A 13,549-nucleotide genomic window follows, 5' to 3' on the forward strand; every position below is an offset into this window, starting at 1 on the left:
ACACCAGGGACTTGTTATGACCCATGCTTCCAGCCCTGCAAAAGATACAGCCTAAAGGCTAAGCTATGCCTGACACTTTATAATAGTCATGCAGGGTTGTAAAGGGAAGTAAATCACTTTGCACTGTATGCAGTTTTTATTATAAATAAAATGTAAACCATCCTTACCTGGTTCTCCACTTCAACATGATTAGGAATATGGGTAAAGGAACACATTTTCGTAAGTTGACAGGGGACAGGGACTTACTATTAGGTAAAACCCTCAGTAACCGCCTTCTCATTCTTTCTCCACAACTAGTAACAGCTTTGAATGCAGAGGCTTAACAACCAGGGGCTTCACTTTAGGTGACAGCAGGAATTGGGCCAGCTGTAGCAGCTGTACCAGCAGTGGGGGCAGTTACCATTCTTGCACCCTCTCTAAGGAGACATTCAGGTACTCACATCCCCCATTATGCACTGCTCAAATAAAACAAGATTAAGTTGCCCTGATTTAGCTTCCACTTACTGTGGGGGAAGAGCAGATAGATAGTTGCTGCACATCAGATATTCCACAGTAAGTCTCTGCCCACCTGTTAACTCACTGCAATTTAATAATTTTGCTCATAGCTGATTTCTTATATAGACATCATGGTGAAGCTCAGTGTTGAGGAAGGATATAAAAGCAGAGAGGGCAGTGGCCTCCCATCTCTCATATGGTTTACTGTATCAATCAATTTGCTTTTTCAATTTTTTTTATTATTTTAGACATTGTAAAATTAACATGCTGTATATAGTGCCTATTGCTGACTGGAAAAAATGTGTTTAAAATATCTTTAAATACATACATTTCCTCAATTTAATGCACTCATGTAGTAGAGAGGAAAATAAAGAACCAGGTAGTATTCACCCAGAGAAGCCCTGTCATTGAATTCAAAGGGGCTGCATGATGTTGGAGATCACCTAAACAGTCCTCTGCACAGGATCAGAACTTAGGGAGCCAGTCTTTTAAATATTTACTAGTGAGCATGATCAACAGGAATAAAATTTAGATTTAGACCTGTATGATTCAACAGTGCCAGTATATCAGCAGGGTGGAATTATGGTGGGGAGAATACAGGCTGAGGTGACAGACTGTGAACTCTCACACATTAGAGTGTCACCATTAGCTTTAATAATTAGCCTCCGTATATACTCAGTACAGAACCCATTTTGTGGTATTTCTGCTGTCTGAGACAGTTTCTTAAAATGAACCTAGTGTGAAGCCCTTAATATACAATTAATAAATAATCATACATATACCTCATCTGAATGGAAGTGAAAGGTGTCTCTGTATGTTTCCTCAAAAGACTCTCTTTGGTCAAAGCCAGAGTTAAGGTTATAACTATTTTTAAAATTATTACAAAATTGGTGTCATACCTTCAGAAAAATACTAGAGGAACACACTTGGGATCATTAGCATCTGACAGAGTCAAAAGCTACATGTGTGGGAAGTGAGGAACCTATGACATTATAATACCAATAAAAGTTAAACATGTATCACTTTTATCTGTCTTCATTTTTAACTGGGCCATCTCAATAAACTTTGGCTTAGGAGTGTAACTCAGAAGCTTCTAGTTTCACTGCTGACTCCAAACACACCGCTATTCTGCAAAAAAAGGTACTATATCCTGTCCAAAAAAAAAAATTAGATTCGCTAGGTAAATTGCAACTTTACCAGTCAGCACAGAGTGGATTAATTCCAGCAAACATATACATAAACAGGAAATCTCTCTACAGTAAGAATGTGTTTTCCTTTTATACAATGGAGTTCAAAGATGTGTCAGCATATAGTTTAAAACAAAAGCTATTTTTTTTAAGTAAACTTACCAATTCCAGTAGGTTATGAGTATAACAGGCTTACATTACATTTCAAAACCTGTTAGAACCTGCATGGCCGGCCTACAAATGTAACCTCGCTTAGTCAGTGCATAGTTTTTAAATCAGCAAGCATGTCAAAGCTTTGGGAAAAAACAAAAATCAATTTTCAGAAGTCAAATGGTAACAACTGCAGATTTAATCAAATTGCACCAGCAATCTTTTACTATTCTCAATATTTTTTTAGAGAAAGCAGCTCCAGGCAAAGGATGAATTTTAATAAATGTCACATATTTAGTTATATGGCTTAATTTTAATATTTATCAAGCTAGGTCACTGATCCTTAGCAGAAATGATGCTGGCACACATCAAATGGAGTCTGATACTGTTTAGTAGGAAAGGTATTAGTATGAAGGAACTATTGCAAAGAAAAGCAACTAATATATAATAAGCTCTTAGTTTTACCTTATAACAAAAAGAAAAAAGGCCTGAGACTTAAAACATAGACTGAATGCTTCTGGATAGCAAATACCATTATGAAGGGCATGGTATAAAAATCTCAATAAAAACAAGATTTTTACAATTCATGTGAAATTTCAGCTGAATTCAGGATGAATTTAAAATATAGACTTGGGAACTACCTTCTTTTCAAAGGGCCTGTTTTGAAATGATCTTTTCTGGACTTGTAAAAGAGCTTCATTAGACAGCTTTAAGGCACATTGCAAAAGCATTCTGATGAAGTGCTTTTGTGATTATTGCACATCTCCATGTTATAAAAATTGCTCTATTGTTGACATCTTCTTGCAAAACTGTACATTAGAAAATGTCCCAAATTCTCTTCCTCTCATTCCATCCCTCCACTCAGATCTTTCATAATATCATTAGGGGCCTAATCCAAAGAAGGCCCATTAGAGTTAGTAGAATTGAGGTATAGATCAACTCCTACTTAGTCACATTTTGTGTCACAAGAAAATTATAGGAATGCCAAACAAAACAAACAAAAACAAATGCACATACAAGTCATAAATAACAAATGATCATTTTGGGAAATATACCTCCTTAATGTAACACCATTTCCTTCAGCAGATTTACACCCTTGATCAATTTGCCCTGATAACTTTACTTTTTCTTTATTTTTCATATTTAAAATAGCAGGAAAAAATACTTTATCTTCCTGTACAACATAATAGTCTTCCTGAAAGCAAATAGTTTGGCAATTTGCAAGTTTTGTTAATGCTAAAGGAAACAAGTTAGCACACATACCATGTGGTTGAATGCCTTTAGAAATTAGATTGAAACACTGATTTGATTTCCTAAAAGGTATCTGAAATGAGCAAAGCAACACAAGGTTAGAGATTTTGAGATTAATGAGAATTTGTGGGGTTTCAAACAGCTCTACATAAAATAGACCCAATGTTCTGAGGAAAAAAGGTCACCCAATTATTAGTTTCTTTAAGGCCCTGTCTACATTGCATTTCCCCTGGGTGAGGAAACTGCTTTAAAAATGATTTTTGCTAAGATGTTTGTGTCAGCTGCTATGGAAGAATTATAGATTTGTTGAAACCACTGCTAAGAAAAATACAAACATTTTAGAAGGGAAGTCCAACACAACAGGACCCTCAGGATTTGACTGTGTAAGGAGACATGGACAGGCAATGCGGATAGGTGTTATGCACTGAGTCCAGTGTGGAGTTGTGATGCATTCCTTTGGAGAATGTGGCAGTGGAGAATTACAAGTAGATTGGGAAAAAGGCAAGAGCATGGCTAGTAAATCTGTAAAATTGCGTGAAGAGGTACAAAGACACAATTGCAGACTTACACCATTGGAGACCAGATGCACAGGATGATGGCTCTGTTGGCCCATAATGGACTGTGATTCTAACTCTGTGTCACTGGTTCAAATACAGCTAAGAGGGGAAGTGACCACAGGTGTTGGAAAGCCAGTTTCACAAACACAAGCAAGAGAGTTGGGGTGAGAGGGATAATATACAAACTAGAAACTACTATAGGCTTGTCTGAAGTGTCAGACATCAAATACCCCTGTAAATATATACTCCCTTTCACATCCTCACCACATCTCCTATCCACCAACATGCCACATAATTGGGATTTGTAAGGTATCTTGAAGTATGGATTTCCTCTTCTGAGGTTTGTGACCCTGCCCAGAGTGGTGTCAATCACAAAAGGCTCCTGAAAGGCTTCCCCAGTTACTGCTTAAGCTTTATACATTTAATCACACAAGAAGTTCCAAGATACATTTTGGGTGCCATGTGGAGGCGACCATGTCTAATTGTGCTGTTGCCATTTGGATGTGGAGTGATGATCTCCCAGACCCCTAATACCCACATCCTGGGGCCTCCTCTCAGATAAGACAGACTGTGAAGCACTATCTAGACCACAGAAGTAGTCCCGGAGCCAATAAAAGAGGTCATCAGGCAAACTCCAAAAGATCCCAAAGGAGAGAGCGGGCTCAGGACCGGTAGGGGGGAAGGAAGATATTAGGGGCTTGTGGAGGGCTTATGGGAGAGCAAACAAAGTTTGCTAATTCAGCTTTTTGTTCACAAACCCTTCAGTGAACCTGTGCTGAGTTCTGGGTTTCTAACTGACCTAGCTCTTAATTACTTTTCACTGCACTCAGTGTTTCCCATATGGCTGTACATTGCACTGTCATCAACTTTAACCCATACACTGGCTCCACTGCACCTTCATAAAGCAACCCATTAACAAGAACAGCAGCAGCTTTGTTTTGTGATGGTCATAATTCTGAAAAACAAATACACACACACTAATCCAAAAAGATGAAAGACCCTAAATAAGGAAAAGCACTTCCCTGACCTTTTGAAATAGACTGATGTGAATGTAAGAGGAATTGTTTTACATATATTGTATCATTGGAAGAAAGAGCTAAATATGTTAAGCCTGGTAAAGGATTTTATGTGGCTAGGGAGATAATGGGTACAAAATAATAATACTTGAATTCTGCATAACTCCTGCAAAATGGGAGTTTCTTTGTTCTTTACTGGATAATGTAATAGAAATATTAGCTGTAAAGCTCTAACCAGCTCTTAGAGAGACATGGGAATATTTTATTTTGCCTGAGTCTGTTTCCATGCTTTAAAGGTCTCAGAAATGAGCCCCAGTTATTTTCTACTTGCTAGCAATGCAAAAGGACTTTTTGGATGAAATGGATCAAAAACAAATGAAGTATTACACTATTTAAAGGTGCCTATGGGCAGAGGGGAGGGGCATACGCTACAACTTCTTGAAGAAATTCCATTCCATTTCAAATATAACAGCTTCCAAAGACTTGCCCAGATGTTACTTAAGTGCTAGATTATTCAAATACGAATCAGTATGCTAGGAGGGACAAAGACTAACCTAAAGACTTACAATTTCTGTGACACGCATTAATATTTATAAAGAACGGGGCCATCTAACTTCATGCTGAAGCTGGCACACTTGTCGAATGCTTGGGGGGGAGGGGAAGGAAAAATTGCAGTATAATGGCAAAATCATAATTCTCCGAGATCTGCAAAATAATTCGGACTATATACCAGAGGCCATGTGACTGAAACCACATTGACTGGCACCAACTGTAATATTTGATATCCATTTTAAAGGCTCAAGATGCATTTGACAAACTACTGGCAAACACAGCCATGAAGCCTCTGAGTCTGCTGTGCCTTTCTGTCCCAGCAGCACAGACAATGTCCCCAGTGCTCAGATACCAAGACAAGCGCAAAGGCAGACAATACTGTATCTGCCCGACTCTAAGACGAGGTCTTTTCCTCATTGAGCATCCCGGAGACCTCATCTTCAAATCACGTCGGAAGGAGGTGAGGGCAGAGGGCTGCTGTGGCCCCCCTACCCAGGATTAGGCCATAGCCGGCTACTACCTGCCCCAACCCGCACCCCCACCGCAAGCCTGCGCCGCCCCAGCAGTGGGTGGGGAGGACAGGCAGCTCGCCCCTGCCCCACCCACAGCTGATGAAAGCCGAGCCTCCAAAAAGTCCTTGCTATGCCTGGGACAGGAGAACCCCTGTCTAGATGCCCCATGTCCACACGCCGAGCATTGGGAAGGGGCTTGGATCCGAGTGCGCCCGCTGGTCCCCAAGCCCCGGCCCCTCACGTCCCCCGAGCGCTGCCAGTGCCCGTTCCTTCGCCGCGGGCGAGAGCGGGCTCGGGGCTGCAGGCAGGGTGCGAGCGCCGCCACGGCGCTGCCGGGGCTGCACGTGAGGCGAGAGCCCGGCCCGCTGCGCCGCCCTCCCGTCGGGCGCAGCATCGGGCCCCGCGCGCCCCGCTCCCGCTCGTACCTCGGCGCCGCAGCAGCTGCTCAGCACTCGCCCCGCAGCTGGAGCCGCAGCCGCAGCATCTGGCCCCGCCGCCCGGGCTGGCGCGGGGAGGAGCCGGGGGCTGCGGTCACCTGCGAGCGCTCCGCTGCCCTCCGCACACTGCTCTGCGGCGGCGGCTCCCGGCGGCGCCTCGCTGCTCCCCCGGCCCCGCCCGCCCGAGGCTGACCTGCAGCTGACTCACCGCGGCGCTGCAGGCCGGGGCAGCCCGCTCCGCCCCGCCCCGCCCCAGCCCGGCCGGCTGCCCTAGGGGAGGCGCCCTCAGTCCCCAGCCGGCCAGGTGGCGGGGGTGGAAGCGCGGGTGACACCGCCGCGGGGACTCGAACCCGCGCTGAGGAGCGGGCTGCGGCGCCTGCCCTCTGCCGAGCAGGTGGCCGCCGCCGCCGAGCGAGAGCGGGCAGCCTGGAGCAGCCGTCGCTGCCCCCACACCCAGCCCCGCAGCTACAACAGGCTTCTCGCCCCCGCGCAGCACGAGTGGGCCGGGCCGGGCCGGCGCGGCGCGCACAGGGGCCAGCTGCCACCTACAGCAGCTTCTCAGCCCTGTCTGGACCAGGACGGACCCATTTGTCAACAGCCGCGGCCAGTCCCTGCCCCTGGCGCCGGTGTGTGGGGTAGGGGGGACCCCAGGGAGCCCCTTGCAAGCTGGAACCCTTTCAGCCTGAAGGGAGAAGCCGCGGTCTCCCACGTGTTTCTTCTCGAAAGAAGAACTTATTTTTAAAGTTTGTTGGCAACCCTTTCCTATATTCTCGTGACCCACTTTTGGGTTGTGACTCCTGGGATGAGAAATGCTGATCTAGGGCTGCTTCCAGGCACAGACTTGGAATGGCCTCAAGCAGCCAGGCAGCCTCTGTGCCAGGGTCACTCTGATGGGATCCTGAGCACAGGGGAGGCAGCAAGTGAGAGAGAAACAAGGGGGAAACCCTGGTGATACCCAGGTCACTTCCCATCCACTCAGCTGGCATGTGACAGGCTTTCCATGTGCCTTTCCATCTGCCGAAGCCGAGTAGAGCTATAGGGCCTCCTTTCTCCCTCCTCCCTTGATGAGGGGGCCACTAAGGCCCCATCACTGACACTGTGGGACAAGTCAAGGACAAAAAGAGCCAGGAATGAAGGTCTGTGTGACACAGGATAGTGGACAAGACGGACCTATGGTCTGACTCAGTAAATGGCAGTTCTTATAGTTTAGGACTTAGTCATGCAAGCCAACCAGAAGGCAAGTGCTGTCTCCATTTTACAGGTGGGGAATTGAGGCACTAATCAAGGGATTAAAACACTGCACAAGGTTACACAAGGAGTCTGTAGCAGAACCAGAGTCTCAGCTCCAGGGATAATTGTTCTTAGTAACAATTTTGGACAGCTACTGATCAAAATCAGATTTTAATGGAAAGACTCCATATCCCACTAGCAAGCGCTGGAGACAGCCACTTACCTTTTACATGTTATAATATAAACCTACCACTTTTTCATTTTGCCCCCCAGGTTTATTCTCTTTAATTGTGCTACTGAACTCAGTAGGAGCTCTGGAGGAGTGGGACAAGGAGGATGCTGCTGCACTTCATGATTTGCTGCTGGGGGGAGGGGGAATGGGACCCTCAAGTTTTAAAATAGACATTTTTGTGGGGAAAAGTAATTTTTAAGAGTAGATTTTTTCTACGCCTGAGTTGTCACACTAACTTTTGTACATATAAAAATAAAGCTTAGAAAACACTTTTTTCCAAATGCAGCCAGACAACCTACCACTATATGCATCAGCAGCAGTTTCACAATGTGTTTTTTGCCTGTCTCATATGAACTTCCTGGCATTAGAAGTAGAGACATCTAACCTAGTTGGAAAATAATTCACTGACAAAAAGAAATAGATCTGGAAGCAGTATGTTGCCCTTTTCTATTTTATCTGCTTACTTTGTGAAATCTTTATAATATCTCGCACTTCAAATAAATGCCATAAAAGAATACTCCGATTATTTGAATCAGAAGAGTGTATTACTCATCCATTAGCTACTGCATTTTTAAAAGAGTAGTTTTATTTATTGTCTGCTTATTTGAAAGTGCTGATGATGTACTGGGAGATGTACAAAATGAAAATAGAAACAGGCTTGGCCTCCCCAAAACACAGAATCTGTAAAATGAGCAAGCCATAAAAGTTTGATTAATTTGTTAAATGTTGTTTTGAGGTCAGTAGGACTCCCGTTTGCTTCAGTGGGCTTTGGCTTAGAATCCAATACTGTAAGTAAAAGCGGTGCATTATTATTGCTAGTACTCAAAATCCTAATACACCGTTGTGACTGTTTTATTGATACAAAGAACAGCCTTCCAAGGAGAACATGGAGGTTGAGCATACTGTACATGTGCCAAACCTTAGAGGCAGTTGCTTTTAGAGCATACAGGTAGACACGCTGCTTCCATGTTGAGAGAGGACTTCACCTTCTGTGTTAGAGTAATGAATGTGTTCTCCTGCACTGCAAATAAACATTGTCCTCCAGCTTTCCTGAACAACTTCCCTTGTGCACCCGTTCCCAGGCAGTCATTATCCAGTTCAATTAGTACATAAGTATGAACAGCTACATGAGATTTGGATACTTTCTTATTATTTTTCAAAAGAAAAACTAAAGAAGAATTCAACCGAGCATTTGTATGTAAAGATAGCCCCTGTCAAGAAACAAATGATTCATTCTAGTCTGTTCTTTAGTGGCTGATGCACCTGCTTTGACTGAATAGCCTGCAGTAGAACTGTTATCAGTGTTACAGTCTGTGCTATTCTAAGGTTAACAAATGGATTGTCCCCAACATAAAAAGGAGAAACAGATGTTTCCTTTCAATTTTGACCATGCTGATGCCATGCTATTTTAGGTTAGCAGTATGAGACAGTACAGTAGGGCTTAACAATCCCCAGATATGTTTTTGTTCCTAAGGTGATAGACATGACACCTTAGCAGGAGGCTGAGGCACTTTTCAGGAGCAGAGAATTGGTGAAGCAGGATCTGGCTTGATTTCTATTTATCTTCAAGTTCTTCTCATGACTTCTTCTCACCTACTTCCTTTGTCTAATTTGAGCTGCTACTACTTGCACTTTGAAAGGAAGGCTGGCACAGATATAATAAGCATTCTGCATTTTAGAAGCTGCCTGCAATGGCAAAACAGTTAAAAAAAAAGAGGCGGAAAAATCTGAGCAGTCTGTTCAAATACAACTGGAATGCACTGTAGAGAGAACTGGACATCTGCTTCCCACCATTACTTGTTTCAGTATAGATATTGAATGAACAAGTCCAAGAACTGTCTAAAGAACAAGATCTTAGCCTTACAGTAATGATTCATAAAAGAAAGCTTTAGAGCTGATCTCTTCAGTGTCAAGGATGGAGAATGAAAATGCAAAATTCCATATTTCTGTGAATTACTAGTGTCATGTAACAGACCCATTCATCTACCCTTATTTACACCAAATGACACTCTCACAGTGAAGAATTAATATGAGTGCAGCTGGCAGAATTACGTGGAGGTTAAGCACCCAAATACTGTTGTGGATCTTGGCCCTTTTTGCCCCACTTGGTAGTTTAAAAAAATGTATTATAAGAATAAGCCCACTGTGAATATTTGTATTAGAAAATATCATACTAAAGCTCCTGCAGACAGATGTCTGAAAAACTGCACTCTCTCACCCTTGTGCAATTATTTAGAACCAAATTCAAAAAATAAATTTACATACCTAAAGAGCATTTTAGATGGGTGTAAGCACCTAAGTTCAAGAGCAATCTATAAAAACTCTGACTAGGTCAAGTGTCTGAGGCATATACATTTTTGCCAGTAAAGTTATTCAGTGCCTAATATTTTCTATTTCCTTTTGGTCAGAGGCATGGGTGGATCTGGGATTTGGTAAAGGGGATGCAAGCCCATTGATTAACACTGCTAGGATGGCTGCGTCCCTGCTCCCAGGATGCCCCGGGACAGGCAGACCATGGACAGAAGCATAAGCTGGGGACTAACATTTTTAATTTTTTTTTTCTTTTTTCCTTCCCCTCCATGCTCAGTGGCACATCCCCTTCCCACCCTTCCCACCCCCTGTTTGCTGCTCCTGCTTTCCATGTTCTTGGCTCTCGCAGAGGTGGAGGAAGCTCCAGAGCCAGGCTGAATGGGGATCTGGGCTCAGCTATGGGCAGCAGCAGCAGTGACAGGTGGTGTCCCCCTCCCTCAGCCTGTTCCCAAGCTGTTGGGGAACACCCCAGGGGGAATCAGGCAGGGAGAAGGAACCCACCCCCACCACTATTGCCCTGGACTGAGCCTAGTTCCCCAACAGCCTAGCTGGAGAGGGGCAAAAGCTGCCCTGGAGTTCACCCCACTCCCAGGGCAGCTGGAGACAGCAGCAGTGGTGGATGTGGGGTGGGGAGAATAATGGGAAGGGAGGGGAGGGGACATGCAGCTGACCATGGAAAGGAAAGGGGGAGGGAATTCTTACTTGCTTTGGGGACTTAAAAAAAAGTTCCCAGCTGCTACTCCCATGTTGTAGTCTGAAAGGTGGTGTGGGGGGCAGGAGTGCAACCATGAAACTGCCTTTGGGCCCACCCCTTGAGAGGTGTTGCCATCCTGAGCCTTTAGTACCTCTCATGCCTTTGGCAAGGGTGTCAAATATATAATCTTCAGGCCGTATATATCATCCAGCCTCTGGTGCTGCCCATTGGTGTTCAGAGTGACCCACAGGCAACATGCAGGGTGCACTGGATGGTGCCATGTGCTGTACAGATTGCCTGTTCCAGCTGGCATCCTGGAGTGTTGGGGTGGTCGCTGTGAGCAGCATGGGTACATAGTGGCTGTGTGCCCTAGGGCCGTGCTGTATGTAGAGTCCTGCAGTGGCAGCTATGAGGGTCCAGAGCTGCACTGCACAGCCCAGTGACAGCAGCAGCTCCAGAGCTATGCTGCACAGTTCTGCAGTGACAGCAGCAGCTCTGGTCTTGGAATGCAGGGCTGGTCTGTGAGTCCAGTGTGACCTGCAAATCAGCGCTATGCCAGTAATTTGGCCATGGTTACCCCCACCCCTTTTAGATGACACCACAAGGCCAGATGTATCTGATCCTGCTGCCTTAAGGACCCAAATTGCCCATTTGGGAATCACAGACTAGGTGTCCCTATGCCTAAATACCCTGAGGGGCCCAGTCTGGTACACATGCTCAAAACATGTCCCATGTACTGACAGCACTGAGTTCAATACAAAAACAGTAGCTGCAATAATACATAGATACTAGGGTCTGAAGGGACCTCAACAGATCATCGAGTCTGACCCCCTGCCCCTGGCAGGAAAGAGTGCTGGGATCAGAGGACCCCAGCCAGGTGCCTATCCAGCCTTCTCTTAAAGACCCCCAAGGTAGAGGAGAGCACCACCCCCCTTGGAAGCCAGTTCTAGATTCTGGCTAATCCTTACTGTGAAGAAGTTCTTCCTGAAGTCCAGCAAAAATCTGCTCCCTGTCAGTTTGTGACCACTGTTCCTTGCTACCCCAGGAGGAGCCCTGGTGAACAGAGCATCTCCAATTTCTTGCTGCCCCTCCCCCCCAATGAATTTGTAGGCAGCTACCAGATCACCTCTCAGACTTCTCTTTTGGAGGCTGAAGAGGTCCAAGTCCCTTAGTCTCTCCTCATAGGGCTTGGACTGCAAACCCTTAACCATATGAGTGGCCCTTCTCTGGACCCTCTCTAGGTTATCCACATCCTTCTTGAAGCATGGCACCCAAAACTGGGCGCAGTACTCCAGCTATGGTCTGATCAATGCTGCATAAAGGGGTAGTATCACTTCCTTGGTTCTGTGCGTCATGCATCTGCTAATGCATGATAAAGTGTGGTTAGCTTTCCTGATGATTTCGTCATACTGACGACGCATGTTCATCTTGGAGTCCACTATGACTCCGAGATCCCTTTCTGCTTCTGTGCTGCTGAGAGGGTCATTCCCCAGCCAGTAAGCGTGCTGGATATTTTTACGTCCTAGGTGCAGCACTCTGCATTTGTCCTTGTTGAACTGCATCCTGTTGTGTTCAGACCACTCTTCCAACCTGTCCAGGTCCACCTGCAGTTGTACCCTACCCTCTGGTGCGTTCACTTCACCCCACAATTTAGTATCATCCACAAACTTGGACAGAGTACACCACATAGATTTCATAGACATTAGGGCTGGAAGGGACCTCAGGAGATCATCGAGTCTAGCCCCCTGCCCAAAGGGCAGGAAGTCAGCTGGGGTCATAGGATCCCAGCAAGATAAGCATCCAATTTACTCTTGAAGGTGTTCAATGTAGGTGCTTGAACCACCTCCGCTGGCAGACTGTTCCAGACCTTGGGGGCTCAGACAGTAAAGAAATTCTTCCTTATGTCCAGCCTGAAACGGTCTTGCAGGAGTTTGTGACCGTTCGACCTCGTCATCCCTTGGGGCGCTCTGGTGAACAGATGTTCCCCCAGATCCTGGTGGTCACCCCTGATAAACTTATAGGTGGCCATCAGATCACCCCTGAGCCTGCGCTTTTCCAGGCTAAAGAGTCCCGTGGCTCTCAGCCTGTCATCGTAAGATCTGTCTTTCTGACCTCTGATCATGCGCGTGGCTCTCCTCTGGACTCTCTCAAGCTTCTCCACATCCTTTTTGAATTGTGGAGCCCAAAACTGGACGCAGTACTCCAGCTGCGGCCTCACCAAGGCCAAGTACAAGGGGAGAATGATGTCCCGGGATTTGCTCGAGAAGCATCTATGGATGCACGCCAGCATTTTGGTCGCTTTACTAGCTGCAGCATTACATTGCAGGCTCATGTTCATCTTGTGGTCAATGATGACCCCCAAGTCTCTTTCTTCTGTAGTGCTAACCAATGTAGCACTGCCGAGCCTATAAGGGTGCTGCAGGTTTTTCCTCCCAAGGTGGAGAACCTTGCATTTATCAGTGTTAAACACCATGAGGTTCTCGTCTGCCCATTTGCTGAGCTTGTCCAGGTCAGCCTGGATCACCCACCTATCTTCTGGCATGGATGCTTTGCCCCAAAGTTTGGTGTCATCGGCGAACTTGGCCAGTCCACTCCTGACTCCAATGTCCACATTGTTAATGAAGATGTTGAACAGTATGGGTCCCAGGACAGAGCCTTGAGGGACCCCACTGGTCACAGGGCACCATGATGAGTGACTGCCATCAATCACAACCCTCTGGGTCCGACCACGAAGCCAATTTCCCAGCCAGCAGATCGTGGTGGAGCCAAGGCCACAACTGGGCAGTTTGGCCGAGAGGTGATCATGGGATACCAGATCAAAAGCTTTTTGAAGTCAAGATATATGACATCAATCTCTTCTCCCTTGTCCAGGTGATAGGTCACCTGGTCATAGAAGGAAATGAGATTGGTCAAACAAGACCTACCC

General features: G+C 45.7%; 1 protein-coding gene across 4 annotated transcripts in view; it reads right to left on the minus strand.

Annotated features, from left to right (window-relative positions):
* The window catches only part of MET (MET proto-oncogene, receptor tyrosine kinase), a 129,290-nt gene extending 122,684 nt beyond the window's left edge, over positions 1-6,606 (minus strand). For 3 of the 4 annotated variants that reach the window (XM_090042235.1, XM_090042233.1, XM_090042236.1), the window contains exon 1: positions 6,146-6,316. The gene's annotated coding sequence lies outside the window, so the exon portion shown is untranslated. Of the gene's footprint in view, positions 1-6,145; positions 6,317-6,365 lie in introns of those variants that run through there. The other variant, XM_090042234.1, reaches the window with a different exon arrangement.
* Between the last annotated feature and the right edge of the window lie 6,943 nt (positions 6,607-13,549).

This window comes from Crocodylus siamensis, chromosome 4, assembly GCF_052110815.1.
Source record: "Crocodylus siamensis isolate JL-2025a chromosome 4, ASM5211081v1, whole genome shotgun sequence".
Classification (NCBI taxonomy): Eukaryota; Metazoa; Chordata; order Crocodylia; family Crocodylidae; genus Crocodylus; species Crocodylus siamensis.